Source organism: Strigops habroptila, chromosome 7 (assembly GCF_004027225.2).
Source record: "Strigops habroptila isolate Jane chromosome 7, bStrHab1.2.pri, whole genome shotgun sequence".
Classification (NCBI taxonomy): Eukaryota; Metazoa; Chordata; class Aves; order Psittaciformes; family Psittacidae; genus Strigops; species Strigops habroptila.
The window spans coordinates 11,314,940-11,322,052 of NC_044283.2; positions in this window are offsets into that span (position 1 = coordinate 11,314,940).

The following is a 7,113-nucleotide window of genomic DNA, read 5'->3' on the forward strand; positions in this document are numbered from 1 at the left end:
AACCTGAACGTGCACAAGTCCATGGGAGCTGATGAAATCCATCCGCAGGTCCTGAAGGAGCTGGCGAATGAAGTTGCTAAACCACTGTCCATCATATTTGAAAAATCCTGGCAGTCAGGTGAAGTTCCCGATGTCTGGAAGAAGGGTAATATAACCCCCATTTTCAAGAAGGGGAAGGTTGAAGACCCGGGAAACTACAGACCAGTCAGCCTCACCTCTGTGCCTGGCAAAATCTTGGGACAGTTTCTCCTGGAAAACATGCTAAGGCACATGAAAAACAATGAGGTGGTTGGTGACAGCCAACATGGCTTCACTAAGGGGAAATCCTGCCTGACCAATTTGGTGGCCTTCTATGATGGAGCCACGGAACTGAGGGACAGGGGCAGAGCAGTTGATGTCATCTACCTGGACTTGTGCAAAGTGTTCGACACTGTCCCGCACGACATCCTTGTCTCTAAATTGGAGAGACATCAATTTGATAGATGGACCACTCAGTGGATAAAGAACTGGCTCGATGGCCGCACGCAAAGAGTTGTGGTAAATGGCTCGATGTCCAGTTGGAAAACTGTAATGAGTGGTGTCCCTCAGGGATCGATGTTGGGACCGGTCCTGTTCAACATCTTTGTCAGCGACAAGGACAGTGGGATTGAGTGCGCCCTCAGCAAGTTTGCCGACGACACCAAGCTGTGTGGTTCGGTTGATACGCTGGAGGGAAGGGATGCCATCCAGAGGGACCTTGACACGCTTGTGAGGTGGGCTGATGCCAACCTTATGAAGTTTAACCAAGCCAAGTGTAAGGTCCTACACCTGGGTAGGGGCAATCCCAGGCACAGCTACAGGTTGGGCAGAGAAGAGATTCAGAGCAGGCCTGCAGAGAAGGACTTGGGGGTGTTGGTTGACGAGAAGCTTAACATGAGCCGGCTTCAGTGTGCACTTGCAGCCCAGAAAGCCAACCGTATCCTGGGCTGCATCAAAAGAAGCGTGACCAGCAGGTCAAAGGAGGTGATCCTGCCCCTCTACTCTGCTCTCGTGAGACCTCACTTGGAGTACTGTGTACAGTTCTGGCATCCTCAACATAAAAGGGACATGGAGCTGTTGGAGCGAGTCCAGAGGAGGCCACGAGGATGATAAGAGGGCTGGAGCACCTCCCGTATGAAGACAGGCTGAGAGAGTTGGGGCTGTTCAGCCTGGAGAAGAGAAGGCTGCGTGGAGAGCTCATAGCAGCCTTCCAGTATCTGAAGGGGGTCTATAAGGATGCTGGGGAGGGACTCTTCCTTAGGAACTGTAGTGGTAGGACAAGGGGTAATGGGTTCAAACTTAAACAGGGGAAGTTCAGATTAGATATAAGGAAGAAGTTCTTTACAGTGAGGGTGGTGAGGCACTGGAATGGGTTGCCCAGGGAGGTTGTGGATGCCCCATCCCTGGCAGTGTTCAAGGCCAGGTTGGACAGAGCCTTGGACCACGTGGTTTAGTGTGTGGTGTCCCTGCCCATGTCAGGGGGGTTGGAACCATCAACCCCCTTAAGATCATCAACCCTAGATGATCTTAAGGTCCTTTCCAACCCTTACGATTCTATGATTCTATAAAAACACCACATTTTCCAGATTTGCCATAAAATTCTAGGAGTTGGAAACTTTGGTTTAAGTTAAAGGCCTAGAACTTCAAGGTAAGTTAGAACTAATTAGGAATTGAAGAAAAAGACAACTTAAGCACAATGAGGAAAACTATAACACTGCCTCAGATTTCCCTGTGAAAACAGAATGACGGCAGGAGAGCTAGTAGAACTCAAGAACTAGGGTAGAAAGACCGATAGGATGAGTGAAACCATAGAGTAGAGAACAATGGATCAAGTGTGGAGAAGATAAGAAATGAAGTGTGGCCTTTCCGGATCAGTCCAAAGGGCCGGTGTCCTCTCAGTTACAGTGACTTAAAACAGATCTTTGCAGAACAGGATATGTCTGAACTGACTTTTCTCATATTAGTGCTGTTAGTTTGAAAGCAGCAGTTTTCTCTCATCCTGCCACCACTACTGCATTTTAAATGGGAGCTCTTTGTCCAACAGTGTGACTCAGACTAACTTTGAGTGAAAGGGCTAGCCCGAAAAGATGGTCGTTGGGCCTTCTCACCCAAGCTGTGGGCATTTCTATCAGCTTAGCCCTGTGAAATAATTGGTTAAAGCAAGTTAAGACAGGTGTTACTGTTAGACCAAGCTGTTTGCCATAGGGTTTTATTTGCTTACCCTGGCACGTTTAGTATGATGTCAGCACACAAAGAATGTTTCTGCAGATAAAGCAAAAGGCAAATGATTTCATGAGCCTGTTTGTGACAGATGTGTGCAGTGTGAAGAAACGCTGTAGCACAAACTACAGCACTCGTCAAGATCGTGTTGTTCCAGCTCGTTAATCACATTTCTCTGGTTTGTCTCCACGGATGACTATCTGTGAAAACTCACTAGCGGTCATGACAAGGCTCTCTGCTTGCCACCCTGTCTACATAGATGCCTGTTGAAATTCTGTGTATCATTATCAAAGCCACACTGAAAGACAGATGGGTGTTGTACCTCTTTCACGTCTGCTTCACACTCCTCTTCCTTTCAGGGCCAAGAACTGCCTTTTATATAAAACATGCCACAGTTTGAAAAAGGTTGTTTTAATCAGTACTCTCACCAAATTCTTTTTATCAATGTGCTTTAACCAAATAGATTAAAACTTTCATGGGTTTTTTTGGTGATGACTGGATAAAAGAAGAGCAAATAATAGGTGCTCTAAGTTAGAGGTATTTGCATAATGAAATTACTGAATCATATTACTACAGTGAAATCAGAGCATAAAATGTATTTGGAAATGTACAGATCTTAAGGGTATTCTTTTTATGTGAGGGAGGAAAAAGAGGAGATGCTTGCCTTCTCTCCACTCCAAAGAACCCAAGGGAATGTATATTTACTGCTATCCCCAGGACTTCTGTGTGCTCCTGGCCCAGTCTTTGGAAAATTTTACTAGTCAAGGAGTCATGCATGCCTGTTTTCTCATCCTTTACTTGTCATGGAGCAGCTGCATTTCAGAGTTGTTAGGAAAGAGCAGTGACTACATATGGAAGAGAACAAGATGAATATAACAGTATTTGCAGTTGAGATCAAATCTGAAAAGAAACTTAAGTACCATGGTGTTCATGGTTGTGAGAGAAAACCAGGATTCAAAAATTCCATCTGTAGCAGTGCACAGACTCATGAAGCGTGTCCACAGACAAACCTTTCAATTTTGGACTTTTTTGGCAAGATGAGTTGGAAGGACAGGTTCTTGGTATTTAGGAACAACAGCAGTGATCCAGTCAGGTCCCAAGTGACATACTGTTCTTGCCATTGAACTGCTATTTAGTCAATTCACAGACTCTCAAAGCTTCGTGTTCCAATCCCTGTCTCCCCAGCCATTCCTACTATTTTAGAAAGAAGGTATTGCACTAATCTATAAATCTTCAGTTAGTAGGATTAGGGTAAATTTCAGTTTTCAGAGGTGGGAGAAGAGGTGCTTGGCATTACACAGTGCCACAAAGACATGAGCAACTGAGAGGAGATGGAATTCCTCACAACCAAGTAGCTGAGAATTCTAGAAGCAGGCTGAGTGTGACATTGCTGGCTGGCAGTCACTGTAGTGAAACAAATTCAGGACTGAAGTTCCTTCTGCACTTAGGCATATCGGTGTCATCTTCGGCTGCACATTTGCCTAATTCTTTTCTTCAGAAGGTCTGCTGAAGGAGAAGGAGATTTGTTCATGTTTTATATAGCAATATTCTCATTGGAGAACTCATCCTGGAAAAAAGAAACACTGGACCGCTCTCACTCAGATGGAGTTTCAGCCTGAATCTCCTTTTTTTCTTTTAGACAAGTAATTGGCTTTGAGAGCTCCCATAATTTTCTCTGACCATGAACATGCAAGAGTCCAGGTGACAGATGGTTTCTACAGTCTACTGTTTAGGATATTCAGCTCAGTAGGATAAGCCTAGTAAAGTCCTGTAAATCCTTGTGCTTTTGCTGCATATGTGTATGTCAGCTTAGGGACAAGTTGTGACTTTCAGTGCAAGTTCACACTGGTATCTCAGACACTCACTGCAAGTATCCCAAAATTTTAGTTTCCCAAACTAATCGCTCAGATCTGTCAGTTGTATCCAGTCCTCAGGGTACAAATAACCTACTGAATTGTGATGATACTTGTCCCTACATCTCATGCTCAAGATACTTTCAATGCTTGTTCATAAATAAACCAACCTGTCCTGTCTTTTTATTCTCTTAACTATTCCACATCTTACAATATGTTTCACAAAAACTTTTCTATGAAAGCATTTATCATGCTGAAATGTTCCTATCAACAACCGGCAACTCATCTGGTATCAATATTTGGTGAGTAAATATGATTTAGCAACACCAAAATGTTTTTTTCCCCATATTTGTAATGCTCTTTTCTTGAAATGCACTAAGTGCCAAAAATATGTTTTTCTATTGTAACTGATGCTCTGTTATACAGGCTTTTTAATTGTAGTGGTCTAAAACCATCTGCTTGTGGACAGAATCACTTGGGATTTAAGTTGCTTTTGGATTTCCACTTCTGCCTTTGGAGTTCAAATAACTCCCACTCACCTGACAGCACCAAAACCAAACCAGAACAAAAGCTCATCTGCTTCTTCCTGGTGAATGAATTTCCCAATGCACAGCTGACACCAGATCTAGAAAGGAACTGATTCTAGGGCCAATTCTATGTGGCTTTTAGCTGATAGAACTCATTTGGATTCAGAGGGCACCAGGAGAGATCCTGGCACCCAATTCAGAGTGAGGAATGCAAAACTAGATCAAAAATGTCCCAGACTTGTTTTTACTAATACTGTATAATCTGGCTGGGACGCCGAGGGTAATGTCTTTCCTCTTGTGAAATGTTCCATGAGATCTTTAATTGGCTGCAAGTCACCAAGAGTCAGGTTTATCTTCCTCAGCAATACAGAGTCTCTATGACACACATTGGACATTGATTTGATGCTGACTTGGAGGGAAGACTGCCATCTTCTGAATCACTACCATGCTTCTCCTGCAGCACCTGGCAGTTCTTCGAGATCACGGCTTCCATTCAGATTTTAGCCACTCTAGGCATGCATTGCTTTTCAAGACCTGGAGAGATCATAACCTAAGTTTGTATAGAGGCTGTTTTGAAGGAAGTGGCTTACAATTTAAGAAATCTTTAAATGAACAGCTGATAACTAGGTTCTTTATACAGCCTAAAATTCCCAGAGTTGTTACAGGTTCCACGATACAAATACAGCTTTCAAGACACAACTAGGAAGATGAAATTGAGTTAGCTAGTGAAAAGGCAAAATGTGTAGGGAACTTAGATGTCTTAATAAAATGCCTGTCTTCAGTCTGTCAACTTTCCCTTAGATATCCAAGTGTATGGTTAGACTGAAACAGCTCTACTCAATTTGGGGAAGAGAATTATATGAGTTGGAGAGCCATAACAGTTCTCTGAGGAGAGGAAATCCTTATGTGTCAATCGGGAGGCACTGGAAGAGAAACAAAAACTCCAGCGCTGTGTCAGTGATCAACCACAAAACAAAGGCTCTTTAGCTATTTTTATTGTTACAGACTGAGTTATAGAAGAGCAAAATGTTTAGTTCATTTGATGAATTTTCAGTGGAGTTTAAGGTATAATTCATTTGATCAAATGTGAGTGTCTACTTTCAGATTAGACAAATAATTCTCTGTATTTTACTGATATATATTAACTCGATTGATATTAAGATTAGCCTGGACACCCAAGTTACATATAGACATGTACATTGCAACTTCTTAGGACTACTAAGTCCTAAGATCTACTGCTATTTGACCTGCTCCAGTGTATTCCGTCTGGTCTGCAAAAGGGTCCTGACACTCCAGAAGGGCATAGCTTTCTCATATGCCCTGTTGTTCCTGGCAGCCCTGTGCCGATGCCTTGAATACGTGGTGATAAAAATCACAGTCTGCACTGATACTTAGACAGTTGAATTCAGTCCTTGAAGTTAGGTGAGGGGAATCACATGCATTGTGTCTTGTTTCGTTTGAGAGCTTAGAGAGGATTTATTTCATCTTTCACAGAAGACACTGGGAGTCTTTCCATGGGTTTGGATGGGAATCAGCTCAGCTGTGTGCAATAAAGGTAACAACTTGTGAGACTGCATAGCCCTGCAAATTGGCACTATCCAGACTGCATTATTTCCCTTTAAATAAAAGTGAAGCTAGTCAGAATCAAAACTCACTCTCATCTAATGGCTGTTGGGTATCTCAGTCCTGTAGATAGATATCTACATCCCAAATAAAACCAATGAAGTTGATACTAGAAATGTATGCAAGACTCAGATTTTATAATATTATACACATAAAGTTTGATTCAGCTTGCTAGCTCCAATAACTCAAACAGCAGAGGGTTGAGGCATGGCCATTAACCCTAACAGTTGTAGTTGAGGCATATTATGTAGTGGAAAGATGTTGTGATGAGTCCTGATGAACCTTTTCAGGAATTTCTGTCACGGACTTTTCTGTCAGCATCCACACTGCTTACGGGGTACAAAGATGTTTGAGAGGGCCTGGAGCATTCTGAAAACATGCTGAACAATCCAACAAATCTACTCTCTCACTTGACAGCAGTGGAGGCCTTCCCACTGACTCCAGTGTGAACAGGAGTGGGACTCAAAAGCACACTTCAGCTGCCAGAACTCTCAGAGCGGAAGCTTTCTACAACCAAAAAAGTGCATTTGTGAGTTGAAATGCAGTACATGTCATTTGCCTATTAAATCTTTCTTACACATATAAATTTGTGCTTCTTGGCATGCATACAATTGTAGTGTCCTGACCAAGCTAGATATCTGGTCTAGTGTGAGGCATCCCTGCCCACGGCAGGGGGGTTGGATCTGAGGGTCTTTTCCAACCCTAACTATTCTATGATTCTATGATTATATCTAACTCCCTGTTTTCTGATAAAGCCCATTGTAGTCCACACTGTTGGCGGATTGCATCTTCATGTGGTTGTTGGCATCTTCATGCCAAATTCCCTTGATGAGTTTGCTTCACTAGACATGTTCATATTCACACATCAAACA